The sequence below is a fragment of the Antrostomus carolinensis genome, unplaced genomic scaffold (assembly GCF_000700745.2).
Source record: "Antrostomus carolinensis isolate BGI_N321 unplaced genomic scaffold, ASM70074v2 scaffold21100, whole genome shotgun sequence".
Lineage (NCBI taxonomy): Eukaryota > Metazoa > Chordata > Aves > Caprimulgiformes > Caprimulgidae > Antrostomus > Antrostomus carolinensis.
Window position 1 is genome coordinate 82,433 of NW_010286742.1, and position 15,830 is coordinate 98,262.

Sequence of the window (15,830 nt, forward strand, 5' to 3'; positions counted from 1 at the left end):
GGAATGAGCTCAGAGGTGCTGCATCTGCTCTCCCAGGCTAAGGACGAGCAAGGAAGGGGTCTGGAAATTGTATAGATCCACTGGCTGGCTCAGCACAGCCCCGATGCAGAATGCAGCCGTGCCCCTGTGCTGGGCAGGAAAGTCTTTCCTGGTGAAGTTTTTCTTGCCACCATATGTTAATAACGTGGTGTGAGGTCCTTGCAGACAGTCCACTGCTGCCCTTTCTCCTCTCACTGCAGAGCTCTCTGAGGTGATGTTTTCTGCTGCTTGCCAGGACGATTGGTTTGCATGGTCCTCGCTGACGCTGTGCAGGGCCTCCAGCAGCGGAGAGGGAAGAGCAAGGCTGGTAAATGCCTCACGGGAGCTCAGGAGCAACTGTAGCTCCCAAAATAGTTGGGTTGTGCCATTTTGGTCCCAGTGGGCCAAAGCCAGCATCCATGCAGAGCAATCGGGAATCTGTTTGGGCAGCACAGCCCTTCCTTGTATCCTCTGGATGGATGGAGCTGACACACCGGGATGTGACCTGTGGGCCACCAAGGGAACAACACCTCAAAGAGAGTGTGTGACACATGATTACCTGCTCTCCTCTCCCATAGCCCACAGCACCCCAAATCATGCCTTAATCATGGCAGGGCTTTGCCAGAAGACAGAGGATACACCCCGGAGCCACACTTCAGGCAAAATCCCCTTGACCATGCCAGACTCAAGGCAACACAACCCCTTCACTTGACTTCATCCTTCACCTCTCCCTAAATGCAAAGTGAGGTCCAGCGCTGGTGTCCATGCCTTGTTTCAGTGCATGGTGTGAGCTGCATATACAGGGCTGATGCTGCCCAATTACTTTACTCTCAGGGAATGCAAGACCTGCAATTTTCAAACAAGTGCTCCGGTGATTATTTCATTACAGCATCGCGTGAGTTTGGCTCCTCCTGTCATTCCCTTAGGAAAGACTGACTCGGTTGGGAGGACAGGTTCATTTGTCAGTGGTGTAACAGCTGCAGTTAAATCCAGTTCTCATCCCCACCACGCAGCTGACCAATTTGTTCAGAGACCTACCCTGATCACTCAGCCATGATACCATAATCTGCTCCATGCAGCACTCAGTGCTGAAAATGGTGATTTCTTTAGAAATACAGATGTATCACAGAAATGATGAGACAGTTTCTGGGTGGAAAACGTTCTGTTTTCTGATGCCAGACTTCCCTTGTGCACTGCAAAACTCTCTTCCTCTTCTTCTTCTGGATCTTTGGATGTTGTGAGCTACTTCATGGTGTCACTTCTCTGACTCCACGGGCAGTAGGACAGGTCTGGGCATAATCTGTCCCTGATTCTGGGGCTGGGGGATGCCAGGGGAGGAGAGCTGGGGCTCGGTATGGAGGCAGGGGTGGAGAAACCGGCACGCGCCGTCTCTGCCAGCAGCACCTGCTCGTGTGTGAGTCAACTGTGGAGTGTGAGGCTCTTGAGAGAACATAAGAAGGAAAGCAGATATTTAAGAAATTAGTCACAAACATAATGGCTTAATCAAGGGCCTGTTGGAAGCAGTTGGGCTGTGTTTCACCATAGGCTGCTCTGGCCACCTGGGCCAAGACATGGGGGTGAGGGGTCTCGTTCAAGAGCATGGCTGGCTCTCGCCATCCCTGCATATCTCCCTCCCCACCTCATCTCTCACTAGCACCAGGGAAACCCTTCCTCCACATACCTGCCCATGCTGCATCTCTATGAGCCAGCCAAGGAAATGGACCCACTTGGACAATAATACAGGGAAGGAGAAGAGAAAAAATAAAAAATAAAAAAAATCACATGTTCTGGGCCCCACAGTTCAGGAAGGACAGGGAACTGCTGGAGAGAGTCCAGCACAGAGCCATGAAGATGATGAAGGGAGTGAAGCATCTCCCTTATGAGGAAAGGCTGAGGGAGCTGGGGCTCTTTAGCTTGGAGAAGAGGAGACTGAGGCGTGACCTCATTAATGTTTATAAATATGTAAAGGGTGACTGTCATGAGGATGGAGCCAGGCTCTTCTCAGTGATGTCCAACGATAGGACAAGGGGCAATGGGTGTGAGCTGTAACACAGGAGGTTCCACTTAAACTTGAGAAGAAACTTCTTTACAGTGAGGGTGACAGAGCCCTGGGACAGACTGCCCAGGGAGGTTGTGGAGTCTCCTTCTCTGGAGACATTCAAAACCCACCTGGATGCCTTTCTATGTGATCTCATTTAGGTTCCTGCTCTGGCAGGGGGATTGGACTAGATGACCTTTCGAGGTCCCTTCCAATCCCTAACATTCTGTGATTCTGTGATTTTCCCCACAGTCAAATCTGGTCTCTGCTGCTGTCCTCACCAGACCCCTGCAAGCACGGCCAAGAAGTAGGAGCAGAGCAGGAGCAAGTCACTGGGGATGAGAGTGGGAAGGGTCTGTTTGGCTGAAACTCAGCATGGCTGGAGCTAACGAGCCCACAGATGGGTCCCTGGTCTGGGCTGGTGCATCTGAGCAGTGTGTCACACCACCCTTACCACACTGGTACCTTGGCCACCATGCTGAGCCACGCAGGCATCACCTTCCAGCCTTCAAAGTCTCCAAAAGAGACGATGCGGTGGTGGCCTCCCCTGCCTTGCACTGCCTGATGCTCCTTTTGTTGTTGCTGTTTGTTATAACAGCAGGTCATATATGTGTTTATAATGACAACCTGGGTATCACTACGGTACAAACCAAGGGAACAGAGGGGTGAGATGCTGAAAAGCCTTTGCATGTTCATGCTGTTCACAAGTGGTGACTCATTAGGTCTTCAGTGCAAAAAGGACATTGACAGTAAAGTAAGTGCATCTCCCAAATGAGAAAATAAGGATTATTCCATGAACAAAGGAAAATTCAGACTGAATCATTTCAACATAAGAATTCAGAGGCTGAAACTACCCTGTATTAATAGTTATTTGATTTCAAATGCTGACTGGAATAGTCAATAATATCCTACTAATAGATAGAAACAGAGGGCACACTGCTATTAGTAAATTTAGTTGAAATATTTCTGCTGAAACATTTTTGCTAGTAGAAACAGTAATTTTTACATAAAAAGCCTTTCTCTATGCCATAAAAGAACTCCAGATTTTCCTGAGGAAAGCCAAAATGCTTCAATGCAGCTAAAACTTCATTTTGTCAAAAGATTTTGCAGTTAGAAAAGAGGAGGAAGAGATAAGAAGAGGATTTTCTTAGTCCACTCTACCCATTAGCCACTTTGTTGTTTGATATCTTGATTTCATGACCTCTAATAAAAAGTTAAGCTACAGGACAGGGAAGAGTCCTTGCACGATGAAGTTTTTTCTCTCTCTACAAAATGCCTCAATATATGTTTGGTACAACACAAGAAGTTCTGACAGAGATATTGCCAATAAATTCACAGTTGCATTAAGATATAAACATAAAAGGCATTACAAAAAAAAAAAAAAAAAAGGGTAACAATTTATGTTAAGAGCATATTCAGGATAGAAAAAACAGTTGCTATAAACAAAGCTAGAAGTCTGAATTAGATCTTTCTTTTGATTAGCCCACCTACTTCAATCTGGCTCAGGAACTGAAGGCAGAATCTAGCTTTTTCAGTGTAAATCTACCATTTGCATATCAGGTCTATGAAATTGTGCTATCAAGCTTAAAATGTTACTTTTCATCTGTTGCTTAAACACGAACTCTTTGCACAAAGAAGTAAGACTACATGGCCACATTTTCCTTACAGTAAAACAAATGAGAGCAAGGAGGGAATAAAAGCAAACCCCACTCCTTCTGTTTAAAATTATAGATGTAAGCAAAGAGCCCAGGGAGCAGCCCATATTAGGCAAAGTGCACTCTTTTCTTGTAAAAGTTTGAAGAATTGAAGGTCTGCTGTCCCCACTTACAATCATCAGCACACTTGTGTACTGCAAATGAAAACAAGAGAAGATGCGAGGATACCACAGGAAAAGGAGGGGCTTTAAACTCCTCGCTGTAGGGACAGAGGGGTGGATGGGGTGATGAGATGTGCACAGAGGGAAATCGAGGGGTCACCCCAGCTTTGGCTTGGTACCCACGGGAGAGCTGGGGTTAGCATCACTGCTGCTCTGCAGCCAAGAGGGGACCCTTTGGCCAGGATCCCCTGAAGAAGGGGCAGCTTCAGGGAGAGCTGCATCCAAGGGGCTTGTCCAGGTTGCCCAGCTCCGTGCTGTAGGTAGCAGTGATGAGCCACACTCAGCCCCACAGCCGACGGTGCTTTGCTTGGCAGCCCAGCAAAGAGCATCCTGTGCTCCCGAAGCGCCGACAGACAGACTGTGCCCACCCAAAACACAACGCTCTGCCTGTGATGACAAAATCAGAGCTTGTTTTAGCTCTGAGAGCTTCACCCTACGTGACAGTGCTGGGCAACCTAGTGAGGACATCGCGAGTAATCAAACCTGTTCGAAGCACGATGTAACGCTATACCTGGGTCAGGATCCCAGGTATGGTTTCTGCCAGCTCTGCAGCTGCAAATATGCTTTCTGGTATCTGGTCTCTCTCAAGCTTCAGGGATCAGATTGGTTTATGAACCTGCTTATATTAAGAGCAAACAATTTATCACTGCAGATTTTCCGTAGAGTCGCCTTGCTGTTGTTCCTCTGGTTTCACAGCTACCTGCCCCCGAGAGCTTGGATCCTGACCCATGGCTTCTGGGAGCTGTGCAGCCTGCGGTGACTCCCTGGGTACCTCCCCCTCCTTCTGCCCCCAAGGCACACCTCAAATCTGGCATTTTTAACCTTTCTTTGTACTTTTCCTATGATTCTTCCTGCAAAGTGGCTTCGATCACAAACATTGCATAAAGGGTGCTGGTGCATAACGCGAGCAGGGATGGTTCACTCTCTATCCTTTACACACAGTTTTCTTCTTTCTGTGCCATGGCTTTTGGCTTGGTTACACCACGATCAATAAGGTGTGGTTTTTTCCCAGATAGACTCCACATACCATACAGTATGTTTAAAATTGCTGCATCAACAAATAAAAGTAAACAACCTTCTCTCCTCTGTGAGATGATGAAAAACATAAATTATGCAGTCTTTAAACAAATGGTAAAGAGTTTCCTTATTAGGCTTCAGGGTCGTGTGTGTATATATGCCCCTTGTAAAATCCTTGTCATTCCTGGGTCTGTAGGTCTGTATAATGTTCTTCACAGATTCAATTGAGTGGTCAGCATACCATGCCTGGGTTGGGGGATTTGACATAGGCACAATGTATATGCAGATATATATATATATTTATAAATTGCAGTGAAGAAGTTAAAATCTCTGCTGATTCTTGTGCAGAAATTTTCTTGAGGGTGAAAGATTGCCTTGCTTTTGGGAGATTTCCTCTTCCATTTCCCTTCTGTAGCATTTTCTCCACTTCCTAAGTTCAGCATCTGGCTTTACCAGGTAAGAAAGACACTTGCTGGAGGCATGACCTTGTCTTTCCCAGTCCACCTCTGTAACCCCTAAACTATGGACTCAGTCACATCCTCACCCACTGCCCTTCCCTGCCCACCACCTTCACCTGGCCACAGCCACCAAGGCACCCGAAAACCAGGGAAGAAGACCTTGGCTGAAAACTGAAAAAACACACTGAAAACATTGATGAAAAATGTATCTGCAGCTTTTCTGAGTCTCTCCATGACAAGCTGGGATGTACCAGACATCTGGGAGAGCTTCCTGGGGGACGTGGGTGGGATGAGCAGCGAGAAGCTGTGCTCACTGCCCCAGGCTGGCAGAGCTGTCCAGGGGTGGGTCACCTCAGCCCTGCAGAAAATGGCTCCTTTGAAACAGGACATCACAGTGACCATCAGCTACGCGAGAGAGCGCTTGTGAGTATCTGTGTCACAGCCATTCCCTACATAAATAATTTTGCTTAAACAAACAGCATCTTGTTCATTGTACTCCTTATGGGAAATATCTTGAATAAGGCAAATACTGAGGTTATCAGAGAGATATGTCTTATCTGAGGCAAATGGCAATTTTTAAGGGGGTCATCACTGTTGACTGATTAAACATGATCTTGATGGGATGTCTGGCATGTACTTACCCATAGAAATGCTCCACTTTTTCTGGGTAGCCTTTGAGAGCAAAACCCTGTCCTGGTCTCTTGCCCAACTTCTATTTCCTATGCAATTACAGGTTATCTCAAAGCAAATGTACAACAAAGGAGGAGAACCACGAGGATGATCTGAGGGCTGGAGCACCTCTCCTATGAGAACAGGCTGAGAGACTTGGGGCTGTTCAGCCTGGAGAAGAGAAGGTTCTGGGGACACCTTATAGCGGCCTCCCAGTACCTGAAGGGGCTACAAGAAAACTGGGGAGGGACTTTTTACAGAGGCAGGTAGTGATAGAACAAGGGGAAATGGCTTTAAACTGGAGGAGGGTAAGTTTAGATCGGATATTAGGAACAGATTCTTCACTGTGAGGGTGGTCAGACACTGGCCCAGGTTGCCCAGAGAAGCTGTGGCTGCTCCTCCCTGGAAGTGTTCAAGGCCAGGTTGGATGAGGCTTTGAGCAACCTGGTCTAGTGGGAGGTGTCCCTGCTCATGGCAGGGGGGGGGGAACTAGATGATCTCTAAGGGCCCTTCCCACTCAAACCACTCTAGGATTCTAACCAACAAGAACTTTGCAAAATGGGGTGCTGAACCACAGCTAGGCCTCTAAGGATTACAGCAACACAAACAAGAAGTGTGTGTAACCAAACGCATTCGATACCTCACCATCCTGGCAAATCTCCATCTCCTTTCTACATCAGCTTTTCATCCCACTGTGTTGCTGTGTCTAATTTGAGATGTAACTCACATTAAAGTTACCAAATCTTTTAAGTTACTTTAGCTGAGTCAATGAACAACCATCCTAGGATCAAGCCATGAAACTGAAATCTCTGAAGTTGATCTATTTTTCCCTTCTTATATCTCATGACAGGTAAGGAACTGTTCATATATTTGAAATTATACATAGCACTGGAAAACCAAGTACTGCACAGGTAAAATAGCAGGATTAAGATATCTTTATCTACATCATTACCTCAATTTTCTTGCCCTGTTGCTAACAATTGCTCTTTGTAGTAGCTGAGCAGTTTGCCAGCATTGAGGACTCCATCAGCATGACTCCCTGAGAGTCACAATGGCATGACCTCTTTTTGAAAGCTGGAAAAAGAAAAACTAGGAGATTAAGGTCAAAATTGTCATCTTCCCTATTACTATGAGTGCTCAGCTTGATTTTTTTCTGAATGCTCCATGTTTTATAGCATCAAGTGGGCTTTGTGGTTTGAGCATAAAGACTCTGTACTGCCTGTGAGTGCAGACATCTGGAAATCTCAAGTCAAGTGTTAATCCAGTCCTTGTGCCCTTACATCCCTACTGAAGCACAGCCAAGTCAATGGCTATCTCCCACCCCTCTCCCAGTGCATGTGTACATGCATGCTCAGTGGATCCACAAAGGGACAGGAGCATCAGAAACACAGAGTAAATAATGCAATGATTGCTGATGTCCAAGGACTTCACTCTGGCTCTCTGCTTCACATGGAAGGCACTCTATACAAGTACGTGAAAGGAGGTTGTAGTGAGGTGGGTGTTGGTCTCTTCTCCCAAGTAGAAAGTGATAGGACAAGAAGAATGGCCTCAAGTTGTGCCAGGGGAGGTTTAGGTTGGATATTATGAAAAATTTATTCACTGAAAGGGTTGTCAAGCATTGGAACAAGCTGCCCAGGGAAGTGGCTGAGTCACCATTCCTGGAGGTATTTAAAAGACATGTAGATGTGGTGGCAATGTGTGCCAGTAAAATAAATGGTCTTATGATGGGAATCTAGAAAATGAGGAATACACTAAAAAATTGCATGTGAGCAATTTGCCATGCACTTTGTGCAACTTGCACAATGGGAGGTGAAGAAACAGTTTCTCCAGCCTGGTGTTAAAACGCCCTTCTCAGACCATCTCTTCTCCTTCCTAGTGTAACTCATCATCTGTTTTCTTCAGCAGACGATGAGTAAAAGCCCCCCAGAGCTCTGTGTGCTCCCAGTGAGACCCCAGCCCCTCCTGGAGTACCAAGCCTGAAAGGCTGGAGGGAGGTGGCATGCAAGACAGGAGGCAAGATTCTCCCACCTTGTCTTACAATCAACTGAGCCTCCAGCCAGCTGGATTCACCTGGTGTCCAGGAGCAGAGGAGAAGGAAATCACCTCTGTCACTGTCACTGGGCAGTGTTCGCCCCTCACGTCCCTCTGGGTTGCAAGTCCCCAGGCTGTGGGATAAACCAGGGAGCACAAGGGACATGGACACCAGGTTGACGACCTGGCAAAGGGACCCTGTCCACGTGGGAAAAATCCCAGCTGCATGCCAAATAAAACCTTGTCCAGACGGCAGAGGGTCTTCACTGAAACCAGTCTCTGAGCTTAGTTACGGAAATTGTTTTCAATTGAATGGGCATTTTCTAAAGTGATGAGTAATTTGAAGTTGATTTTTAGCTTTGATGTCTTAGCACATAGTGCAGTTAGCTTTTTTAATTCACTGGTTTTTAAAATCCCCAAGGTAAGGTTATCCACAGTTTCTTCTCCACTTTCAGCACTATCATTCTTTCATGGTGCCAGATTATTTTTATCTGATTAGTCCTAATTTTATTTGTCCCACCTGGTGAGAATCCTCTGGAGCAATAGCCCTTGCGTTCTCAACCGTGGCTTTGAAATAGAAAGGTTCATGATGTGGAAAAGTGGGTAAAGACCTACTGAGATAAAAAAAGCAGCTCACACAAGGAAAACTAGAGATAAGTATTTAAAAATCTTAAACACCTGCCATTTTACTTGAGTTGAGATTTTCTGCCATGGGTAATTCAACACAGTTTAACATAACATTAGGGACCTGACTCCCATTTCATTTACCTCACTGAAAAACCAGAATGAATCCATCCTATTCAGAGGAACTAAACCATTCTAAAAGGGATTGGAGGTCACCAGTAGGCGTAGGAAATCTAGGCAAATTTACATGATGTAGGAGTCCCCAGCTTTTCAGCCACAGTGTAGCTATTAAGTGAACGATCAGGGGTTCATTATATTAGTGTTGGCACGCAGTACAAGGTAGCAGATGACTGGGTAACACATTTCAAACCAACCCTGTGAATCAGATTTAGCTCACGCTTTCATTGAGGGCTGTTCACCATTATCTCCTGCGGAGATCTTTTCAGGCATCAGTTTTAGGGGAACGTGCATGGAAATGCTCTCTGCCTATATATAGATCGATAGGTGTAGAGAGAGTTGGAGCAGGAGGTCGATGATCTGCACACCTACACCCATCAGAACCAGGCTGGGCACTGCCGAAAGCAGCCCCTGCATGGACCAGCAGAGCTTCAAAGCCCCACTGCAGCATCTCCTCCTAATCAGGATGGAAAAAGCTGCCCATCCCTGCACTCCCAGGACAGTTTGTGCTGGGCCAGAACCAATAAATAGATGCTGTTTACATCTCCACTTCCTCACTCTAAATGTCAGGAGGGTTATGGGGTATATCTTGCTTTTGTGGGCAGTGTTCGTGAGGTGCATCCCACGTTTCCTGCTCTCGGTTTTGCCTGTGTGTGCACTGATTGTGTGGATACTGTCTTATCTTTATCCCAGCTAAGCTTTTTTGTCTGGACTCTGCTGTTTATTGCTTAATACATCCCCATATAGTCATTTGGTGGCTGAACACATGCCCTGTGAAAGGAAGGAAAGAAGTGGAAGGACACTTACAAGAGATTTAGAGACTTATGACAATAACCAGCAGTTCGTACCAGACACTATACAGCCAAAACATTGACTAGGATTTCAAAACCTACCAAAATCCAGGGATTTCAGGCTGATTTTTTCTGTTATTTCTCTATCCTCATTACTGGCTCAAAATAGCACTTTTCAGTGTACCGACCCATACCAGTCCTACTTTTCCACATGGGTGAAAGAAAGATGCTGAGCACAAGAACACAGGTCTGCACAAGAGAGAAGAATTTGCAGCTCTGTGCCTCCAAACAGCTCCCAGCAGTGGTGGTGGCTGGAGGAGGTGCTCTCCTGGATGGTCAGGGAGGAGGAGCGGTGCTCATGGCCCAGCAGTCTGCCATGGAGAAGAACCACTAATGGCATTTCTTATCTCTTGGCAAAAGCTGCTGGTGATCACGATTTCCATTTCCACTCATTCCGACCTCTCATTAGACCAATTGCCTTCTGCAGCAAAGTAGAAGAATAAAATGTTTGTGGTGTTGGTACATGCAGTGACCTCAGTGGCCAGCAAAGCCAGCCGTGCAATGCAACTTATTTAGAAAGTCATTGCCATGACTTAGAGACATTCTGTTATTTTCTTAGCTTTTTCCTCACTCCTCCTTCTTCATCTCTCTGTTCTTCACCACCTGGACAGCTGCCTTCATTTCTGGCTTCCACTACAGGCAGAGACAACCACAGGAACCAGCTCTGCCTGATGTGTTGCTCAGCCTGAGCAGATAGGAGGCATGGGAGGACTTGGAAGTAGTGTAAATATTGCTATGTCCAGTACCCAGGTCCAAGAACAGGGCTTACAATCCCAAAGCAGGCACTTGACCTCTCCAAACTGCTTTCTGACTCATCGCAAACCCTCCCTTCCCAAGAGGTGACCTGGAGGGAGACTGAGGGCTGCTGGCCTTAAGCTACAGATCCACGTCCATGTTGTTTGGTGGTGAAGCCAGTTGTGCCAGCTCAGCAGATGGATGGGATGGTGAGAGTGTGGGAGCATCAGGGAAGCCTCTGGGGTCATTGCTCTTTACAGTGACACTGTTGTGACTTCCACTGCAGCAGATGAGCTCCAGCTGTGCATCCTGCCCTGCACTGTGTTTTCTTTACTCCCCAAAAGCTGGGTGCAGAAGATGGCTCTTCTGAGGCAGCCGCACCATTCCTTACTTTCCTCCTCTCAGAGGGAGGGAGGCAGCGGGGATCAGCCCCCCCTGAGTGAGCCATGCTGCAGAGCTGGGGCTTGGAGACCCTCAAAGGGCAGCAGTGTTTGGATGTAGGAACTCCATTCAGTCTGTAGTGAAGATAGAACCTCTTTGCAAATCTGGATTTCAGCAGGGCTCAACAATCCCAAAGTAAAGACATCCTGTGATTTAAATAGGTTATGTCTTACTTAAATGTTCATGCTTGAAAGAGTTCAGCTCTTGATCCTTCTTTCTCCAGCCAGAAGGGAAGGATCAGTCCCCTCTGTTTTCCTCCTATAGTATAGCACCTTCTGCAAGACCATTAGAGCCTCCGTGATGTTTAGATATAATGGTGATGGGCACATCACCAACTCCTTAGAAAAATAAATTTGCTTCGACTGTTGTAAGTTAATTGGGGATTTGTTTTTGTTAAAGGCCAAAGTCCCACCTTTTCAATGTCTAGGTTGGTTTGAATAGGACTTGGAGGCCCAACATTCAACCTGGGCTTTGAATAGGATCCCACAAAGGATTTGCTTCATTCAGACCCCAAATGCGATGGCGAGTGCCCAACAAGTGAATCAGTGAGGTTCTGTGAATCTGTTTATCAGACAGCAACAATCATTTGTGGAAATGTCTTTTGTAGCAACAGAGGAGTCTATTTGATGGTAGCACTGACTAATGTAAATGAGGATTAATTAATGTTTTCCTGCAGTGATGTTGGCACCGATAGCGCCTTATTCATGTAATTTAATTTCTATTGACAGGCTGCTAATGGAAATGGATAGCAATGGGTGTCTTTTCCATCAGGCATGCTCTGCTGCAAAAATAATTCTCTGAACTGGCAGTTGGGCTCATTTGTTGCTGGAAATGTGAGACAGTAAAAGAGGACGAGTCATAAATGGGAAACAAAGAGACTTATTATCTAATTCACAGCAGTCATCTCCCAGGTATTTGAACCAGGATAAATAAGGGGGTTTGGGTCTAATTTGGGCTCAGCTGCCCCTGAAGCCCAGTTTCAATTCGGCCCCAAATCATGGATGTGCAACTTCACAGTTTTCTTCTGGTGTTCAACTCCACAGTGTCCACAACTCTTCTCCTTAATATTTTGAAGTACAGTTCTGGAACTACAGTTCATCAGAAATCATGAAAGTAAGAAAGCAGAAAGAAATAATCTGTTGAAAAAGACATGTTCCCTCTTACCTACCTAATTTGTGTACAAAATCCACATACAAACATTTTTTTTTTCTGTTTAATGTAATTAATTCTGCACATTGCTTACTTTTGACCAACAATACACTTTCTAAGTGTCCTTTTATCCATGGGAACTCATGATGAATTTCCAAGGGCCCATGATTTTATCCTGCACTGAGGAAGTCTCACATAAGGCTGACTGAAAGGTCCTTCCAGTGAGCAGGGAATTACCACCCCATCAGAGTCCACCACCCCACATGCCACCACCCCTCTCCTTGCAGAACTGAATGGCAGGAAACCATCTGTCAACATCTCTGCATCTTCAAGCACTATCAGATGTCTGACACTAAAGACATTTTAGCTGTTGGAGGTCTTTCATATGATCAGCCTGAAATACTCAAGGCCATATGACAGTCAATAAAATAATACTTTGAAATGTGAAATGTGTCTGGTCACAGTAAGTGGTAAGGCTGGAACAAGAGTAACATACCAACTTGCTGCAGCCAACCTGGAAACAAGGCACAGCAGCTCCTCTCGGAAAGGCAGGAGCCACCAAAACAAGAGCCCTGTGGCCAGCAGCTGCCCCATAACTCTGCTTGTCCCCACATGTAAGGGCCTGCAGCTCTCCCTCTAATCTGATCACCCATTTACATGCTCACCATTAGCATTTGCTTAATCCTCATACCTTCACTGAACTCCATCCTTGTCCTTTCAAAGGGAGAGCAATAACCCCTCCCCTCCGGGCATGCTGCTGCTGCTGTCCTCATTCTCTAACCAAACTGGAGGCTCTAATTTGACTCTTCTGCTGTGCTCTGCCCTGATTGCAGCAACCACAAGGAGAGTCCAGCACCTTGGAAAATGAAGCCTTTGCCATCTAAAGTCAAGCACCCAGAACCGGAGGATACTGAAGTCACGAGGGACTGTGATGCCCAAGTGAACTGTCATGCTACCCCGTACATCCTGATGTGGGTCTGGGTGAGATCAGCTGTGCTCAGAGCTGCTCCCTGGGTGGTGGCAGCAAAGCTGTGGTGGCCCAGCCTGCACAAACCCTCCCAAGATCCCGGTAGTTGAAACCATGGCTGCTGCAGTGATTTATTCCCCGCTGCCTGCTGGGGTATCTCCCTGCTGCTGTGAGCAGGGAGGAGCCCACCTGTGGGGACCAGACCCCTTTGGTTCCCACCATGGGCCCATTCAGACACAGAGCCAAGCCCACTGGAAGTCTCTCAGGACAGCACCCACACCTGGCTGGGACACAGTGGCGTTTTCCATCCCCCCTCCCACCCATGCTGAATCAAAAATAACTGAGGCTCTCATTAGCAAGGAGATGAGGAGTGGAAACTGCTCCCCAGCCTGGTGCTCAGGGCACCCCTAAGGAAAGCACTCTGCATTTAAAATTAATCAGATGCTGAAAGAGTTGGGGGAACAGGGACAAGAGCACTGGGCTTTCCTCTCCCTACCATTAGGCAAGGCCAGGGCTGTATGGAGAAATAATGCCCCTCATCAGACAAGCTCACAAGGCTAGAGAAACCAGGCGGGTTTCCAGGCCTAAAAAGCCTTCTTTGGGTTTCAAAGAGAAATGTCAGTTGTAGGCTGGGGTTATCTGTACACAATTTCTTGAGTTTAATTTTGTTAATTACTTAAGGTAAGTGAAAAGAGGGGTTAGCACCTGCACAGAAGAGAGGACTATTAGCAAAGTGATAAGGTTAGGGGAAAAAAAAAAAAAAAAAAGAGCAAGAATTACTGCCTAAGGACAGGAGAGAGGTTAATTCAAGGTAAGACCTGAGGTAAAGTGTTAATAAAAGCCTGCGGAGTCCTTGGTTTTTTGCAGTCACCAGAGCTATGGAGTCTGGTTTCCAGGCTCACCTTTGTCACGGAGGCATTCCTCTCCTTTGCCCTCCTTTCCTACAAGCACCTGCCTGCACAAAGTCCTAAACATCTCACCAGTGACCAGACAGCAACAGTGCTCCCCTGAAAGGTGAAGGGGACGGGGCTTGGACCTGTCCCTCTTACAGAAATGCTCTAATGAGGTGATGGTATGGAAAGTGACTCCAGCCCACCCTCCCAGCCTGGGGAGCAGCAGCCCTGGTCCCTTTTAATGAGGATGCCAGATGTGGGTTAGGCAGGATGGATGGCTTCTCTGCCCTTCTTCAGCATCTCAGAGCTGAGCGCTGTGGCTGCTGCCTGGATTGGGCCCCTCAATGCCAACAACATGCTCAGCCTCAGTGGGGCTCAGGCAGCAGGTAGGCAGGGGCAAGCAGGAATTCCCACCCGGACTGCAGGCTTGTAGGGGATGAGTGGGAGAGCGGGCAATGCGTTCGGGTGCCAGATAGAAACTGCAGCTGCGCGCCATGGGGTGCTTGATGCTCAATGCTCGATGCTGCCAGTTTGTGCTCTGGCCATAACTGCACGTGCTCCTTCTCCAGGATTTTAGCTGATTTTACAGGGCTGCCCTGAGGCTTTGCTGACAGGGTGCCTGCACAGGCAGTTGGCACCCAGTGCACATCACTCGTGGGACACCACAGCTCAGAGAGCTTGTGCCAAGGCTGAGCATCGACTTGCTCCTGCCTGAGCAGTGGTGGGTGCCCAGCAGCACCCCTGTGTAGGTCTTTAAAACCATCACCCCAGCAGAAGCACTGGTAAGGAGGTTGGGATGCATTGGGGTGGGCAGAAGAGGTTTGACCTTGGGTGCTTCCTCCTATTTTTATCACCTATATCCTTTGCTGAGCATAGCTTACATCAGCCTCACACCCGGTTGTGGCCCTGGAAGCATGGAGTTGCACAGAGGCTGGCAGATGCCACATTGCCAGAACTGAAACAGTTCCACAGATGATGAGAGATGCTTTGTGAAAATCACTTTTACGCTGCTATGAGGTTCTACATTTTGGGCATTGACAAGCATCTTAAAAACCACTTCCATACATCTGATCCCTGAGAGGCTGCGTTCTGAGCTTCTACCTGCAAGCTTGCTTATTTTCTGCTGGGGTACCAATAATTTATTGCCTCCCCACCCCCCATGCATTCGCTGCTTGCTAAGACCATGAACTGACCTCTGTGAATATGGTCACTTAGATCATCTGTCAAGGAGATGTGACCGGCAGCACTCACTTTCTGCTGGATCCATCAAGACTGCCTGGCAGCATCTGATGAGCATGCTTGCTGATCTTCCGATAATAATACTGTGTCACCCTACCTCTTCAACACTCCTACCCCACGCAGGCTTTCCATATCTGTTTCGTTTACAGAACACAGTAATTATCTGTTTTACACATTAAGATACTCGTGGCAGCCCGGCATTGTTCAGCTCGTGGTGTTTCACTGCTGGTTGTAGTCTACTCTGGCAGCCTGGGAGGTAAACAAACAGCCTATTTAATAAGTACCAAATTCTGTCAATGCTGGTAGTTGCTATGGTGAGAATTCCCGGCGCGGTGCTGCAGCCCTTGGTCACTCCAGGCAGACAAATGTGGGCGTTTCGGATCACAACACTCTTGTTTACTGAGGTAGGTCTGAAATGCATTGGAGGGCAGGGGCAGAGGTTGCTGGAATGGGGAACTTGCTAAGGAAACCACCAGAAACAAACACACATGGATGGGAAAATTTAGGAATAATCAGAAAACCAGCTCAGGTTGGCAGCACCGGATTCAGCGCTGGCTGGGAGCTGTTTGGTTTCTGTTGTGTTGGTATTTTACAGGGCAACTCGGAGTGCTCAGGGATCCAGAGCACAGCAGCCAGCAAAGGCACCG